Source organism: Marmota flaviventris, chromosome 14 (genome assembly GCF_047511675.1).
Source record: "Marmota flaviventris isolate mMarFla1 chromosome 14, mMarFla1.hap1, whole genome shotgun sequence".
Lineage (NCBI taxonomy): Eukaryota > Metazoa > Chordata > Mammalia > Rodentia > Sciuridae > Marmota > Marmota flaviventris.
In genome coordinates this window covers 12,687,818-12,706,255 of record NC_092511.1, presented here as the reverse complement: position 1 = coordinate 12,706,255, position 18,438 = coordinate 12,687,818, and the positions used below count along the sequence as shown (strand labels likewise).

Sequence of the window (18,438 nt, the reverse complement as noted above, 5' to 3'; positions counted from 1 at the left end):
TGCCACCATTCCACCAGCCCCTGGAAGGAGCAGTCTTGATTTGGGCTGAAGGCAGAAAAAAGGCGTACTTGGGGGCCTGTGTCCCAGCCCTAGCCTCTTACACCCCCATGTCGTGAACAAGGATGCATCAAATAACTACACTGATGCACTGATAGAAAGCCAGCAGCTTTGGAGGGTACAAGAAAGACCGACATCATGCAGTGATAATAGCAGTGTCAACCACTTCAGGGAAACCTTCCCCCGCAAGGACAGTACAGCAATGTGAATCTAGAAATCCCACTGCTTCACATTTCCAAATGTATCCTTAGGAGACGAATCAGACAAATGTTCAAAGATGTATGTACAAGGATATTCAGTGCATCATTAATTATTCATAAGAGTAAAAAGTCAGAGGCAACCTAAACATCCATCAAAAAGGGAATGGTTAAGTAGGTTTGAGGCAGCCACGCAATGGGGTACACATAAGCATAGCACCTCTCCCTGCTCTGAACCCATGCAAGTCCCACCACACTCCTACAAAGTACTGTTTTGACTGCACTCACTTCAAAGATGCAGTAAATGGAAAATAGAGAAGTTAACTGACTCTCCAGGGTCAATAGCTATGAAGTGATGACTTCATGATTGAATCCAAACAATGCTTTGAAGCCATTCTCTTATCCACTGTGCTCCCTGGCTGCAGACCTGGGAGAAACAGTCACAATATACCAAGTCAAAAGTAATAATAATGATGATGCAATAGATGGTATGATCCTATCATTGTCAAATGTGCCTGAAATTTTATAGTAAAAAAAAATATCTATAGGATTATACCATGAAGTCATACAGATGCATTCTCTCTGGATGATGGAATTTGGAGGGTTTTTTGCTTTTTACTGTGCACCTTCTCAACATCATATGAGTTTCTTCAAATGAGTAGGTGGCATAAAATACCTAGGAAATAGTTAATTCTATTTAGAAAGGTAAAAGGGCATAAGCAGTCTTGGTAGTATTTGAGCAGGAGGAGAGTAGGGAAAGACAGATATCAGGTGAACTTACAGATTGGTGAGACGCAGAATCCTCAGCCAAGGTGCTCCTCGGTCATGTGTAGAAATCATGAGCTTCTTTCTTTTTCATTCACCCAGAGATGCTTTACAGCAGGCACTATCCTGGGAAGATGGAGACCGAAAGACAACATGGGTCTTGCCCTCAGGGCTCATGGGAGCTCAGAAGGGCTGACAGGGGGGTAAACAGGCAAATATATAACTGCGATATGAAATGGAGTGTGTCATCTCCGTGAGGAAGGTACAGAGAAGGAGCCACCATAGTTCAGAGGCAGTAAATTGTGCCTTAGAACAAAGGCATAAGAGTAGGGTCCCTGCGTGAAAAGGTTGGGTGTGATCAGGTAAAGGGGACAGGTAAGGGTAAGAAGGTTCTCTCCAAGAAGGGGAAGGAACACATGCAAGACGCCAGACCAGAAAGCCTGTGGGATGCACAGGAGACAGAAGGGAGGTGAGCTTGGCTCCGATGGAGACCTGTGACCTAGAGATGTTTAGACTCTTGCTTCTTAGACTACAGAGAGCTCTGTCTATACTGGCCACACCTTTGTGAGCCAGGATGAGAGGTACTTCTGGGAGAAGGGTCTTGACTGCCTGAGCCAAGTTGCCACACCCCAAGTCTCCTGAAATGTTTAGCCACAGGAACCAGATAAACAAAGACCTCTTGGAGTTACCTTGGGTCCCTAGGGTGTCTGAAACATGAGAAGCCACCATTGTAGGCACCATTCCACCAGGAATTCCAGTATCTGAAACAGCTGGCAGGGAATCCCAGTGGTTTGGGGGAAAATGCAGACAAGAACAGAAACATCCCACTTCACTTTTGGATCCCACTGAATTTGCTCTCTACTTTACAGAGAAGTGGTCTATAGAGAGAATTCAGGAGGTCCTGGAAATTACATGGGGGGAAATATCTTTATTTTCACTAATCTCCAACTGAAACTGAACATTCCTTCCATTACAAAAGTGGGCCTGGGGGCTGGGGTTGTGGCTCAGTGGCAGAGTGCTTGCCTAGCATGTGTGAGGCACTGGGTTCGAGTCTCAGCATCACATATAAATAAATAAAATAAACATTTTTTTAAAAAATGTGGGTCTGGTCCAGGGTAGTTTTAGTAGTAACCACAAATTTGCAGCAGTAGACGTTTCAAGATAATTCTATACCCTGTCATTCATTACTGCAATCTCAAAGTTATACCACTTATAAGTGATGTGACTTTGGACCCACAGTAAGGAGTCCAAGGTGTTCAAAGATATGAGTACACCACACAGCCACTGACCCCAGCCTGGTCACCCCTGAGAGTTAAGAGGGCTCTGCGTCACCCTACTGGCCCAAATGACCCACCACTCCACTGGCCCCAGGAAGGAACTGTCCTGGTTGGAGCTGTAGGCAGGAAATAGGCAGGCAAATGGGCACCCTTGAAGGCCCAAGACCCAGCCCTAGCCTCCTCTACTGACCTATGGCTGGGTCTTATTTAATGAAATAATAAAGAAGCATGCACACTGCTCAATCATAAACTGGATCTACTATTTTGACAATGCATCTCAATACAATCAGATTACTTTATATTCTGTGGCCTTCATGTTTTGCATTTAAAAACACTATCTGAAAAATGGTCCATAGGGCTGCCAAAGGGGTCCCCTGACACTACAGGGGAAGTTAATCCCTCAGCAAGAGTCCTATTAATATGTAAGTCACATTGTGTCACTCCTGTGCCAACCCTCTAGCAACTTCCACCTCAGAGGCCAAGCTCCCCTCCCCTCCCGACATCACTTGTGGGGTCTCATCTCCTGCTCCTCTTGCCCTCCTCTGACTGGCACAGGACTCCAGGCCAATCCTCAGTCCTGCCAATGAGGCCCACCCCTGCCTCAGAGCCTCCGCTCCAACTGGTCCCTCTGCCTGATGGTTGTATCCCAGCGACTGCAAGGCTTCCTTTCTCACTTCCTCCAGGCTTCACTTGAAAGACATGTTCTCTGAGCTGGGGACATAGCCCATCGTGGTAGGGTGCTTGCCTTCCATGCACAAGGCTCTGGGTTCAATCCCTTGCAGCATACACACAAAAAAAGATGAAGATGTCACTACCTCCCCAAACTCCTATTCCTTTCCCCATTTGATTGTTAATCCTGAGCCTTTATCACTCCTTAAATACATAGAAATATGTATTTTCATTTTTTATATAGTTGTTTTTTCCTTTCTCCACATGAACTCTGGGAGGCAGAGATTTTTCTGCTTTATACACCATTGTATTCCAAGTGCCTAGAACCTCATCTAGCACACAGTTAAGACCTTAAACATTATTTGTTGGATCAATTAATGAGTCGATTGACATCTGTCATGACACTCAGCTCCTGGCTCCTTCCATTCATGTTAAATTTTAAAGTCTCTCTGACCCATTGCAGTAATTGAGAGAAAAGAAAAATCGTAACAAATGTGCTTTTGAAATTGTGATCACCCAAGAAAAGTAGCTTAATTATCAACCACCAGCAGATGGGAGATATATATTTTTTTTCTTTAACAAAGAGAGCTGTATCAAAGATGGAATAGTTCACACACACACACACACACACACACACACACACACACACACACCACATTATTAAATCCAAGTATATTGTAAAACAAATACTAAAAAAAAAAATTGGAAAAATTGGGGATATGGTTTAAATCCAAGAAAAGCACCCTGACCTAGACTGCAACAGAAGTGGTGATAGGTAATGAGACCATCCCACAGACCTCACCAGGCAAGAGACAGAGGGAAGTGACAGCAAAGGAACTCACAAGTAAATGAGGTGACAAATCACCGCTTGGCCACTTCTCCACTTCACCTGCCGATGCTAAGATGCAAAACTACTCCCATTTAAGGGACCGCTGCTTGCTGTAGTAAAGTCACATTTATTGGCCAAACACCTTTAAAATCAGAAGGGCTGTCTTGGCAGCAAGGAATAAAAAGCACCTGATTTCATTTTAAAACCTGAAGGGTTCTGTTTTAATAAGAACAGCCTCTTCCTTGGGAATAATCTACCAACCAAGGCTAAGACTGGATTTTTTGTCACTCTTATAAAATGTAAGTCAAGCACAAATAAATAAATACTATTTTATGTCAAAAACATCCTGATACACACACACACACACACACACATATATATACACCCACATATATGTGTGTGTATGTATATCCTGATATATATGTCATCCTGATGTATATATGTATATATAGGCACATATATACATATGTACATATACACATGTATGTGTGTGTGTATATAGAGAGTGTATATATATATATGTATATATACATATACATACATATACACTCATCACTCACACATTGTAAAATGTCAGAAAATAAAGTTTCCCAACCCAAATTCTTCATTGCAGCACAGCTTCTCAAGATGCGTTTCTCCTAGCACCCCACCAAGTGTTTTTGCGAAGGGCATCCTAAAAGGCACACTTCCCAGTCTACATCTGACTTAACTGTCCCCAGCATTCGTCCCCCCATCTCCCCACCCCTGCAATTCACCACTCTCTCTTACTTCTCCTACTTGTCTGATTACTCATTTTTAGTTCCCTGTGAAACTCTACTTCCTCTGCCCAAGTCTTAAATCTGAGTCTACAAATTAAATATCTTCAGGGGCCAAGAAGCTGCCCAAAATGAGAGAAGGAGGAAGACACCTGGCTACTGTAACGTGCTGGGGAGTACCAGCTGCCTGACAAGACCTGGCTGCTGAGTGCCATCCCTCATTTATGGGCATCAGGTGGTCAGATCACCCAATTTGTCCAGAACACCCACAAATCTTATTTTTATGGGAACTTTCCCAGTTTTTTAAATGTTGCCACTATTGTTTCTCATGTGCTAATACTGTAGGCCAAACCAAAGAAACCCGCAGCCTGGATACAATCTGCTGGCCTCCAGATTGTGGTCTTCACCCCCCACCTCACCCCACGTTTCCTCCTTGTCCCTCTGCTCTTCTCCCTGGCCAATGCCATCTAACCCCATGTAATTATGGAGCCCAGGTGTCTGTCTCCAACCCAGACCTCCCTCTTACATTCTGGACTCCTACAACTGCCTGCTGAACATGTCCATTTGAATGTCCCATTAGGACTTTAAAATAAACATATCCAAAGCTTCCCTTTGTCCTCTATTCCCACTGCACCTGCCTCCCAAGCCAAACACCTGGAGATCATGTCAGAGTCCTCCCAGGTCAGCTGACACCCAACCAGCAGCAAGGATGGGCAAAGACACATCCCCAAGACCTCTCCCGCCACTTCTTTTCTCTGTTCCTCCTCCTCCCCCACTTCAGTCCAGATACTTGGTGTTTTTGCACTCATTCTCCACAGTAGACTCCTGACTGTCTCCCTTGCTTAGGCCTATCTGCATTTCCTACTCCCGCGTTCTCCTTCATACCAAGCAGGCTGGATTACGCTCTATTGCACATGCACCAGATGAAAGTCCTCTGATGGTCCCCTTGGCCTTCAGCATAAACTCTGGATTAAGGATGCATGAGTCAGAATCCCAGCCTCACCTCTATCTAATCTTGGGCAAGTTGCTGAAGTTCTCTGCCCCTCAGTTCCTCTTTAAAGCATGGATACTAAATATCACCTACCAAATGGGGTAGTTATGAAGATTAAAAATGAGATGATACAAATAAAACTGTCTGTGCTACAGACACAGTAGATGATCGATTAAGTGTCAGCTCTTACTATTACTCTTCATCCATTATGCTTGCCTGGCACAACTCAACTCAAGTTCTAGAACTAAGAAAACTTAATTGAAATTCCTCAAGGGCCCCAATTTCCCATGGTTCCAGGTCCCTATACTTGTTTTGTCTGTTCAGAATGCCCTCAGACTCAGCTCTACGATATTTTCTAGGACCAATCCCTGAATCCAGGCCCCCTCCTAGGGTCCTACCCACTGTGCCTGCCTTGCCACAGTTTTTAACTTGTTCCACTACAACAGAACAATTTCCTCACTCTCTCCACACTGCACTGGGAACTCTGCAAGGGTAGGGCTTTGTTCTCTCAATCTTTGTGTCTTTAATATCCTGCAAGAAATAATGAAAGTGTGAATGCATGAATGGTCTTTTTTAATCTCCAGATCAATCTGGAGAGGCAGGCATCCTCATGATTTACCACTGATGGATGAGAAAAGTGAGGTTCAAGATGGTTGAATACAGAGCAGAGTTAGTGAGGCCAGAGCTCACCAAGGGCCTCGCTGCAGGTCGGGGAGTCACACTTTTATTTCAGGCTTATGCCCCTGAAATAAACTCTCCTTCAGTCTTATCCTCCTAAATGAGTGTGGGAACAATACCAGTGGCTTTTTATCACACACACCCCGCCCCCCATCCTTTCTGTTAGGAGCTACCAGACTCTGCAAAGCATTAGGAACAGACAGAAGAGTCCTGAGCTCACTTGTATAAATATGTGCATTCTGGCATTGTGATAGTGTCTGTCCCAAAGTGATTATTCTAAGAAAATATTATATGGTGTTTACTTGATGCTATACAGTGCTGGATAAATGCTATTAGTACTCTCATTCTGCAAACAAGGAAACTGAGGCCACAGTCAGAAAGAGATTCAGACCCGTGGATAAAGGCACAGGCTCAGTACCCAGCCAATCTTCCACTTCCTCACTAAGTTATTAAAAGTCTTCCCTGAGGTTTCCTCATCTGTCTGTTGATAGAAAAATAAATGATAGATAGATAGATAGATAGATGTAATAAAACAACCATTGCATACAGGACAAGATGACAATAGAATTTTCATCCATAAAAGTTATGAAGAATCACCATCTGTCTCTGTGAATATTAAATGGGTTAATGTACACATCACATTTATAACAGTGTCTGGTGCATTATGTAAGTGCTCCATCAACACTTAACTATTTTTATCACTAATACTGCAAGAGTCCTGAGTTAGGACTAGTCCTAAGTGAATAAGAACTAGAATCCTAAGTATCTAAGAAGTGTCTCCATTTATTTGATGCTAATTTGACCCACTCCAGGTAGACACAGAAGCAGGACCCTACAGTAATACTGGGAAGCAACAAAGTTGGTCTGCAGAGACATACTTTCCCTCTGTCCTTTCAGGACATCCCTGGCTCCATTTCTGCAGATAACACCCTTGTGCTCTCTCCCTGTTCCCCCTTTGAACCCAGCAGGAAAAGCTACTTTAGATTCTGGTATGAAGTAAGGCCTTCGGACATTCCCTACATCTATTGGGGTTCTTGGAACACAAACAACAACTGCTGTGGCTAACACAAATGAAATTTTTTTTCAGAAGGCTACATGAAGCTCCTAGAATCTAAAAGAAGGCCAAAGAACCATACCTGAAATAAGAAAGACCCAAGGTCCTTCTGAAGGGTCTGGAAGTCACTCAATTAACAAAGCTCATGACTGGCTAAGCCCGTGCCACCCGTCCACCTAATGGCTATATTGGGGCATGGAAAAGAAGCTGGCAGAAAGAATGGAACCTCCAGGGACATCCTTAGCAGCTACTATCCTGCCAAGACAATATTCAAATAGGGCCAGGGACAATTACCCCAAGGAAATTTGGAGACTTTAGGAAGATAAAACACACATGGGATCAAAAATTCCATTCAAAAGGAAGAAAGGAAGGGAGGGAAGGAGGGAAATAGAATTCTAGAGAATTTCAGACACTGAGGAGCAGAGGACCCTCTCCCGTACCCACAAAAATCACACCAGCAGTTGAGCAGTGGCATCAACTTATCTCCCTTCTCACTAATAATTCCGATTCCCTTTTCATAGGAGCCAGTAGAACTTTCAAAACCACAAGTCAAAGTATCCCCCAGCATCTCAAGGGCAGAGTCTAAACTCCTTAGACATTAAGCAAGAGCATTCCCTCCTGCCTCTCTGTCCTCAGCACCCACCCACCTGCTTCTGACTCCGCTGCCTCAGTCCCATTGATTGACTGTCATCCCCAACCACACCATGCACTTTCCCTGCCAAACCTCACTGAGGCTGTTCCCTCTGGAGGGCATCTTCTTTCCCCTTCTTTTCCAGTTAATTCAACTTCTGTCTTCAAGAAATCAGCTCAAATGTCACCTCTCTCAGAACGCTTTCAGTGCACTCCTTTATCCCATCAACACGCGCGCGAGCGCGCGCACACACACACACACACACAAATCTAATACTAAATAGGGACCTCTCCTTTGCACTTGCAGAATGCCATTTCTTAGCAATATCCCTGACATAGAGTGACATCAGTGGCTGATTCATAGTAGATAAGTGGGAGATGTCTGGTGGAAACATGACTAAATGAACGTTCCACTTACAAAACAAGGGTTTTCCTGCTCAAAATGGAGTGGAAAGGGTTGCCTGGGAGGTGCCTTCCCGCCATATTGCTTTCTTGGGGGCTCAGGACACTGTGATGAGGTCTACCACTAGTTGTCAGTCTATTTTCTGCTTCTGGAACAAAACACCTGAGACTGGTTATTTATATAGAAGTTTATTTAGCTCACAGTTCTGGAGACTGGGAGTCCAAGAGCACGGTGCCAGAATCTGGGAGGGCCCTCCTGCTGCATGACGACATGGGGGAGGGCGTCACACAGTGGGGCAGAGCAAGCACGCCAGCTCAGGTCTGTTCCTCTTCTTACACAGTCACTAGTGCCATCCCGGGAGTTCATCCTCATGCCTCGTGCAATCCAAATGACCTCCCAAAGCCCTCACATCCAAATACCAGCACATGAATTTTAGTCAGATTTCCCACCCTCTTAATATCATCAAAGTTGCAGCCAAATTTCAACACATGAAATTTTGGGAGACACTTGCAAAGCATAACATAAGCTATTGTTTCTCTGTACCCCGCCTGAGCACCCGACATGTTCTGGCATTTCCAAAACGGATTTCAGAAAAGTGTTTCCTGCTGCTAGAAGAAAACAGAATGCTTTTGCCAAACCATAAATCCTCAACAAATTTACAATGAAACTCTCAGAGGGCCAAGTGTCTTTTGCTGCAGCAAGTTCTCACAGTGACTTTTTTTTTTTTGGGGGGGGGGGGGCGTTTTACTTTTTTAAAGATATAATGAAATAAATATGATGACTTATATAGGTAGATAGATAGGTAGTCCATCATTGGGAAGGTAGAAAAAAATGTGTTTATGCTTCACAAACATCCATATCCAATTCCTGGAAGCCATCCTTGGAGGATATTTTAAATGCTTTGCCCAGAACTATCTGCTATGACTAATTCTATATTTCATGAATATGAAAAAAATTATAAAATAATGAGATCCCCAGGCAATGCAAGTCAAAAAAGTTTTTAATTTGACTTATTAAAATTAATTCTCACACCTCTCCTTTCTTCAACCCATTTCTTACATACTCCCACCTCTCTCTGAGTTTCCAAGTTCTCCATATACAGAGGACCAAGTCAGACTAGAACTGGAAGGAAGAAACAGATCCTCCAGCATGCCCAGCAGGGGCATCTGACAGCTCAAGGCTATGTTTCAGAAGGCGGCTTTAGCCATTATCTCTAGGTAGCTGCAGGCTTTCCTTCTCCCATGCTGCAAGAAAGTCCTCACCCCATAGTAAATAGGAATGCATGCTTGAGAAAACAGACTCCTGAAGTCTGGGAAAATGGCTTAAAGGGTGACGTCTTAGGCACTGTATGAATGTCTATTATTCTCCTATTCCCATCTCAAGTCAGCCTGCTTTCCAGGATTTACAGAGATGATGAGAGGATATGGGGACATTGGTACCTTTTCACACTTTGGCAAAGATAGCTAAATGGACAGATAGACAGATAGATGAATGGACAAACAGAGATAGATGGATAGATAGAAATGAATGAATGAATGGATATATAGATAGATTAGGTAGGTAGGTAGGTAGGTAGGTAGATAGGTAGGTGGGTAGATAGGTAGGTGGGTAGATAGGTAGGAAGGTAGATACTGTCACACATGACACTTCCCTTTTACACTCTCAGCCCAGAGGAAATAAGCTTTGCCAAGGAGACTCAACTCTGAAACATAGGTCAGGGCTGAATCTTAGCCAGACAACGTCTAATTGCCAAGGAAATGGGGGAGGGGGGACTTAATGTCAGTGGCCTCCTGAGGCTACCATACTTAAAAAATCGGGATCTTAAAAACCCACAAGAAAAACCCTGCCTACGCCATATGATTTATTGACCTCCAAGACAAGAACCAGTGAGATTTCCTTGCCAGAACCCAGGCATCTCTTCTCAATCCAAATTTACAAACCACAGTCTTTAACCACGAGGTCCTCCCATCTCTTTGGCCAATTATGTTTTTTACCTCAAGTAAATCATAGGAAATGCTTTTGAATTCACCTCCACACATCCATCAGGGCTTAGGAAAGCCAAGTGGACCATAGCAGGAAAGTTTTTTGAAAGTAAGCATACTCAAGCCCCCAAATTTAGTCTGCTGGAATTCTTTTATCTCAACACAAACTAAATATTTACCAGAACTTAGGTCAATATTACCAAAAAAAAAAGTCTTCTTGAGGCAGCAAAGGACCTAACAGATCTTTGAACTAACTCTTAATCCAATGGCCCTATTTCATGCTCACTCCCTGTGACTCCAGATTTATCACTGAGTATTCTTTCCTTCTTTTGGACCTTTAGTTCAGCATATACTGCTAAATGTGGTGTGATGGTTAATATTATAAGCCAATTTGGCTGGGATGCTAGGTGCCCAGATGCTTAGTCAAACATTATTTGAGGTTTCTGAAGGGGCATTTTTTATGAGCTAAACATATAAATTAGTAAAAATTAAGTAAAGGGGATTGCTATCCCTGCATGGGTGGGCCTCATCAAATCAGCTGAAGGCCTAAATGAAACAAAGAAGACTGGCCTCCTCTAAACAAGAATGAACTCTCCAGAAGACTGCCTTTGAATTTCACTAGAATATCAGCTCTTTCCACTTCTATAGCAATCTGTCTCCAGCCTTGTACCAGAGTACTGGCTCTCCTGGATCTGTACCCTGATAGTCTACCCTGCAGGTTTCAGACCTGCCAGCCTCCATTACTGTGTAAGACAAAGCCTTATAATAAATACCTTTCTAAAATTATATATACCGTATTGGTTCTGTTTCTCTGGAGAACCTAAGAAGAGATCTTCTAGAGGCAGCAAATGACTTAACTGTTCTGTGGAATAAGTTCTATGGACCTTCCTTCCCTATGACTATAAATTAATCCCTGGGAAGTCTCAGGTAACAGTACACAGATACTTCTCTTCCATGTCTTTACAATGTAGCAATGAGTACAGGGTAAGTGTCCCATGTGATAGGAAAGATTCTACTGAGACATAAAAAGAAGTTTACAATATACCCAGGGATCTCCACCAGGTCTCCCCTCTATCTATATTATAGGGGCTCGTGTCTCCTCACCACGAGACTTGTAACTGACATCTCTCCATTTAAGCCAATTTGAAAGCAGCTTATTGATGATCATCAATGAGAAAATGCCTAGAATCCTATCACAACTATTCCTCCATGCCCATTGAGAGTTCCCCTAAGTCCATTTATATAAACTATCCAAATTAATGTATATAAATTATGCAATTAAAAAAAGACTTTTAGCCAGGCATCGAGGTGCACACCTGAAATCCCAGTGGCTTGGGAGGCTAAGAGAGGAAGATCATGAGTTCAAAGCCATCCTCAGCAAAACCTAGGTCCTAAGCAACTCAGTGAGACCCTGTCTCTAAATAAAATACAAAATAGGGCTGGGGATGTAGCTTAGTGGTCGAGTGCCCTGGAGTTCAATCCCCAGTATCAAAAAAAAAAGACTTGTAGTGAAATTGTATATATATATTTAAATCATAAAATCACCACTTTTCAGGGAAAAAATAGCATAGGGAAAGATAATAAGTAATATTCTCAAAGTTACCCAGCAACTGGAGACAAAGCTAGAACTAGAATTCAAATTAATCTTCTAGAAGTGTTTACTACCATGTAAATCTACATGTAAAGATGTGTATGTGTAGATTTATTAGGGAACTCAGCTCCCTAACCTCAGCCAACGTCATCTTTCACATAGACACAAACCTGTTCCCACACCACCTTGCCTCTCTGCTCCCTTTTGTAACCAAGCTATCCATGTCTGATCTCCAATTCCTCACCTCCCATTCACTTTTCAACCTAGTTCAATCTGGCTTTAGATCCCACCTCCAAACTAGGTTTCCAAGTCCCATGCCTGCACCTCTCAATCTATTCTTCACAGACTTCAGGCCATCCTGTATAAAGTGGTCCCCCCTCATCCTCAGGAAATATGTTCCCAGTGGATGCCTAAATGTACCCAACCCCTCATATATACTATATTTTTTGCTACATCTATGATAGTTTAATTTCTAAATGAGGCACAATAAACTAAATAAATTATAACAATACAGACAATAAAAGTTATGTTACTGTGGTTCACACACACACTCAAAATGTCTTATTGTACTTTTACCTTTTCACATAAAGGAACTACTTTCAAGCTTCTCTTTGACAGATCCAAATTGCCAACATCACTCCTTTTACAGCTTGGGATCACTTAAGCACAAGCACCACAATACCTCTACAGCTGATCTGATAATTGAGATGGTCACTGACTGAATATCAGGCAGGTAGGAATACAGTATGTACATGCTAGACAAGGGGATAATTCACATCCCTGGAGGGATGCAGTGGGATGGCATGCCATTCCATCACATTCCTCAGGGTGGCCTTCAGCTCAAAACTTAGGAATTGTTCATTTCTGAAATTTCCACTTAATATTTTTGAATGGCAGCTGACTGTGGGTTAACTGAAACCAAATAGAGAGCAAAACTGCTGATAAGAGGTGATCACTGCAAATGCAAATAGGCTCATGGTAGTCCCTTACCGCAAATCCATTAATTTCTTTCCATATCCCTCTGGATAAACCATAAGACCCTCAACTTATATAAAGGGAGCAACACGATCTGACCCCTGCCCTATTCTCCAACTTCCTCCCAAATATCTCCAAACTTCTTCTCCTAATGGTCAATGCTCATTCCTGCCTAAGAATCCTCAGCTTGGAATTCTTTCCCCTACTCTTCACTTAATAAATTCCTGTTTACCCCTCAGAATGAAATCTCTTCTTAAGAAAGGTCTTCTCCGATACTCCCATCTAAACTAGTGCCCTCCCCACTCTTGTCACTCCATGAAGTCCTTTAAGCACTACTACTGCTCAAATTTTGCATTTATTTGTTTAATGTCTTTCTCTTTCCACCACCACCCACACCCTATCCATAGTTTCCTTTACCACAGTCTGCCCAGCTCCTGACATAGTACATATCACTTATTGAATGAATGCTTGTTTATATTTAACTATGTAAAGATAACAGATTTATGACTAGATAAGGCAATCATTAAGTTAATTTTGATGAAATCTAATAGGTTCTCAGTTGATGGGAGACTATATTCTTTATTTGGAACTTTAGCAAGGAAACTGAAGCAGCTGATGTAAACATTAACTGCTTCACTGTAACATTGCGAGCTAAAAGCAAGCTGATCTTAAGCATTTATCATTGGACACTTGTGCAAATGAAGGTAATATTCATACAGTATCTCCTCCAAGCAAATCATGGTTTAAGGCTCTGCAAGACTCCATATAGAGAAACCCCTTTGCCAACAATCTAATCTAGTAACTATTTTTAGTTTATAAAAGAGAGTTTTCTTTTACAATGCACATATGCTACAAAGTTTCAAAAGATGAAGAACAGAAATTATGAACTAGAATGAAAGCTTTTCCTTTTTTCTCTGCAGGTTCTAAACATTGTGACTATGTTTAAAATTGGGTGTTCCATCCATGCTTCACATAGAATTCGGTCCCCGAAAAAGTAAAACCAAAACAAAACACTTTCTCTTCTTCCTCTCCTGTTTACTCTCCTTCCCCTACCACTACTAAGTGCCCCTAGGTGGCCAAGGTCAACAAACAAAAAAGCAGCTTCAGGATAAATTTCAAACTCAGCCATCTCTAAGGACTTTCCCTATCTCTTGCCCTCCTGTTCTGTCTTCCACACCAGACAGAAGTGAAGAAGAAAGATGTTGCAGTTGGAGTCAGAAGATGCCAGGCCAAGTCCAAGTTCAAGGCCCACCTTGCCTTATTTTCCTCACCTTTGATACAGGCTTATCACACTCAGTTACTATGAAAATAACTACCATGAAAGTTCCTGCAAACTACAATAGGTTGTTTGTATGTGACAGAGTCTTTGTAATTCTTAGCTGGAATTACATAATTAGTATCTGTATTGTCTTGTACTTATTGATCTTGAGTCTTGAGATCCACTGTGGATTCAAGCTCAAAGACTACATATCAGATCCCACCTTCCCTCAGTGCCTATAGGCCAAGCACATGGCACCCACACAATAAACATTTGTGGGTTGGTTACTGGTTTACTTACTGGATGGATTTGACTCAGAGGCAACGCGTTCTGTGATTTTTCTGAGTTTCTCATATTGTTCACTGTGTTTTCTGGAATAATCATAAAGTTTCCTAGTCTATGGTCTCTAAGTTCTGTCTTCCTTTCTTTCTAACCAGATGGGAAGAATTGCATTGAAAAGCAGACTATTTTGGCAAAGGAAAGAGATTCAATTTCTAGTGCAACCTTCAAAATTCTTTTTAAGGCTGAGATGAAAAACCAGAAACTTCAAGCCAGCTCTACCAATCACCACTCAATAAACTCAGTCTTAGGTCCTACTAAGACTGAGGTCCTACTAAGAATAAACAAGAAAAGGTTTGATCTCCCAGTGGTCCTGCAGGCAGACTGCTGGGGATAGAATCCCAGCTTCATGTTTTCCTAGTTGGGTGGCCTTACACAATTATTTGCTCAGTTTCAGTCTTTTTCCTCATTTGAAATATCTGCTATATTATCATCAAGAAGAAATGAGTTAATACATGTAAAAGTTTTTAGCTTGTAGTGCCTAGCAAAAGGTGACAATAAATATTAGAAATCTATCCTTACAGCTAAACAGATAAGACGCAGAGAAGAAAAGTGACCGATGTCAAGTCAAGGAGATAAAGAATTAGAAATCAAGGCTGGAACTCAGATCCCCAAGTCATATGCTGTTCTCTACTTATATCTATTACCTCTAGATAACTCTGGAGGAGTGAGACTCTGGAGGAGTACACCATCTTGATGCTTGATAAACAGGGGCAATAAATACACCCACTTTTCTTTCTGCAGGGATTTGCCATGGATAGCTGTTCTTCCCTACTTTTGAGACTTTAGTCCCACTCTATCCTGTTGGGCTTCCATGAAACTCAGGACTCACCTGAGAGGCTCCATCTGCTGGCAACTCCCAAGCCTCACTTTTTCATGGGGTTGTTGCAAGGATTAAATGAGATAATGCCTGGAAAGATTTCTAGCAGAGTATCTGATATATAGTATGCAGTCAATAAACGCTATCTATTTTAAAAGAAGGGGGTGGGGGCGCTTGGTGCATTGCTTTCTCAAAGCTGACACACATTCCAACTCCAAATGCCAAATAGGGGGCAGATTGAGATGTGGGGAAGAACAGAGAAATGCAGAATCTGGGAAGGATTACAGTGAATTCATTACAGACAGGAGGAGACTGGAATCCCCATTCTTCCCCTTCCAAAGAAGAGGAGGAGGAGAAGGAGCAAGAACCACCTTAGCTGGAACTTTGCTGACAAATCCAAACGTCAGAGCATTGGATTTTTAATAGTGTAATAATAGGAACAACGCAAAGACTACTTCTGACCTCCCAACTTGCTCTCTTCTGCAAAAGTTTGTCTTGGCTGCATTCATCAATGACTGTATTTAGGCAATAATGATGACTCAGACACAGATTCAGTTAAATCAGATCCCACCAGACTCCTTAGAATGGTCACAACATGCTTTGGACTCGGAGTTCCAATGCACTTCCTCATCCTTCTCCTTCCTCTCCTAATACTGACAATCTAGTTCTGAAATGACGAACAAGGAGAAGGAAGGAATCTGGTGAGAAAGAACAGTAATAGAAGGAACAGAAACTCTTCCACTAATCCATCCCCATAGCGCAGCCCGGTGTCTGGGCCTTATCCATGGTGGGCTCGTTATAAATGCACAGCGAGTGAATCAATGTCCTCAAAGAGTTCGATGCCCAGGTGAAGAGTTTGCGTGTGGGGAGAACAAATCACGGGGGTTCATACCTTTAGCAAAGAGGCAGGTGCTCAGGAAAATACTCGTTTCCTGTGTGCGTGGGCAGCTATTTGCAAGTGGTGTAAGAAGGGGAGCATCTAGGAGTAACTTACACAGTTCTAAACGCACGATTATGCAAATCGCTTAAGCAAATATATGAAAAGCAAAGGGAAAGGTTTCTGGTCTGGTTTCCCTCGCCTGCCTCACACTCTTCAGAGGTTAAGGTGAAAGACAAAATCCTTGAGAGAACCATAAATACTCTCCAGGAAGACCATAAGAAACCTCCCCTGGCTCTTTGCACCTCGGCACCAAACCAGAGCCCCTGGGGTCATTCTCACCAGCTGAAGAAGAGGCTACCCGAGTTAAACTATCCCCTCAGTCTCCCCAGCCCAGACAGAGGAAAATAACAAGAGGACAAAAGATGTTTCTTTCCCAAATCCGAAGAGAAGGGACACCGGGCGGGGAGGGGGGGGCAGGAAGGGGGGACAAGCTCTGCAATGCGAAAGGCAGGCGCCTAGCCCGGCTCGCCGCGGCCCCTGTCGGCAGGTCTGGATCTCTCGCAGGCTGATGAGCCTCCGGAGGTCAGGCACCCAGCTATCTAGAGGGGCGCGAGGAAAAAAAAAAAAAAAAGAGTTCCTGACCCCGAGGCACCGACCCGCACCACTACCACTTATCTATATGCTGAGACTCTACCGGTGACTCCACGCCCGCTCTGCAAGCCCCAAGCCGCCCCCACCCAGAGCGTGCCCGCAGTCCTTGGGCGCAACGATGCACCAGGACAAGGGCCATGGGTGCGCTCTTCCCTGCAACTGTCGCGGGGCACCTTGCTCCGCTGCAGGGCAAAGGGGAGGGGAGAAATGACAGGGAAGAAGGCGGAGCAGGCGGCCTGGGAAGCACTTACATTTGCCAGGGAAGCGCCTCCTCTCGAGAAAGGGAAGGAAGGGCTTCCCGAGGAAGGAAACGCCCCGGGGATGCCCCTATGCGAGGTGCCGCCTTTCCGCGGCTCATCTATTCTCCCGCCTCCAGTCTGTTTTCCAACCCACCCAAAGCCCCGAAAGCTGATCCTAGATACCTTCCCCGCGGCTTTCAAAGGGACTCACACACCGTTTCGGCTGTTTGCAGCTCGCGCAACAGGCAGAGACTTAGGACTCCAGCGACGGCACGCTCCAGGGACTGGAAGATGGGGGGCGCCTGCAGACAGGCGCCCAGTAGGATGCAAAGTCCCTTGCGGGAGTAGACCTGCACCCGCAACCCGAACCGCCGGAGCCTGGAGCATCAAAGGTGGGGAAAGATGCAATAAAGTTGAGGGGGCTCACGCAGAAGTCCCCTGAGGGTGCAGCGAGGTGGGGACGCGAGCAGGTACCTGCAGGAGTCCTGGTGCGTCTGGCTTGCTCCGCTCTGCAACGCTGCGCGCCAGTGCTGCAGGGATCAGGCCTCTCCGCGCCGCCCCGCGCCCGCCGCCTTGGCGGCGAGGAGAGCGGGGTGGCCCGCGTCGGTCGGTCAGTCCCTTGGTCCCGCCGGGCTTGAGAGAGGCGCCCGAGTGCGGCGGGCGGGGCCGGGCGGGGCCCGCCGCTCAGTCACCGCCCTGTTGGTCCCAGCTCCGCCCGCTGCCTCGAATCTAGGCGTTTACTTGGGCTCCCCCGGCCAAGGGCGCGGTGCTCCAGCGCGGGCAGTTGCAGACTGCGGGGTCAGACCGCAAGACAAGAGGACAGATGATTGGATTGAAACGCAGCTTTGCAGGACAAGTGCCCCCCTCTCCCATGCCCAGGCCAGTGCAGTCACCCCTGGAGCAACTTGCTCTGCCCCAGTGAACGCCAGAGCGCGTCCCGGGCCTCCCACCCGCGCGCCAGCCTCACCCGGGCTGAGAGCACCGAGGCCCGGCGAAGAAAACGAACTCCCCCGCGACTTCAGCGGCTAGGGTAAAATACTTCTCAAAAGTCGCGGCCCAAGCAACTCATAGCAAATTTGCCGGGGTTTTCTTGGGAAGTCGCGAGGCCCCAACTTGTTTTAAAACAAAGTGCGAAGGAGGAAACAGCCCCAGTTCTGCCAACGTTTGCCACCTCCCGCTGCTTGAAGACTCACAGGATGGTTTGTTCCATTCCTCGACTTACCAAGTCAGAAGAGGTGGCTGGACATATGCACCAAGCATATGCACCTCATGTGCAGAGGGGGAACCAATCCGGTCACCTTTCAGAAGGACGAATGGAAGAGAGTCAGAAAGAGATGCCTTTCGCTCAGATTGGGGAACAAACAGGACCCCAGAAAGGGCCGCATGTGGTTCAAAAGG

General features: G+C 44.6%; 1 protein-coding gene across 3 annotated transcripts in view; it reads right to left on the bottom strand.

Moving 5' to 3' along the window:
* The window catches only part of Kcns3 (potassium voltage-gated channel modifier subfamily S member 3), a 43,053-nt gene extending 25,404 nt beyond the window's left edge, over positions 1–17,649 (bottom strand). For 2 of the 3 annotated variants that reach the window (XM_071601355.1, XM_071601358.1), the window contains exons 1-3: positions 17,515–17,649; positions 17,256–17,418; positions 1,036–1,145 (exon numbers count right to left, since the gene is read on the bottom strand). The gene's annotated coding sequence lies outside the window, so the exon portion shown is untranslated. Of the gene's footprint in view, positions 1–1,035; positions 1,146–17,223; positions 17,419–17,514 lie in introns of all 3 variants that reach the window. The other variant, XM_071601356.1, reaches the window with a different exon arrangement.
* Between the last annotated feature and the right edge of the window lie 789 nt (positions 17,650–18,438).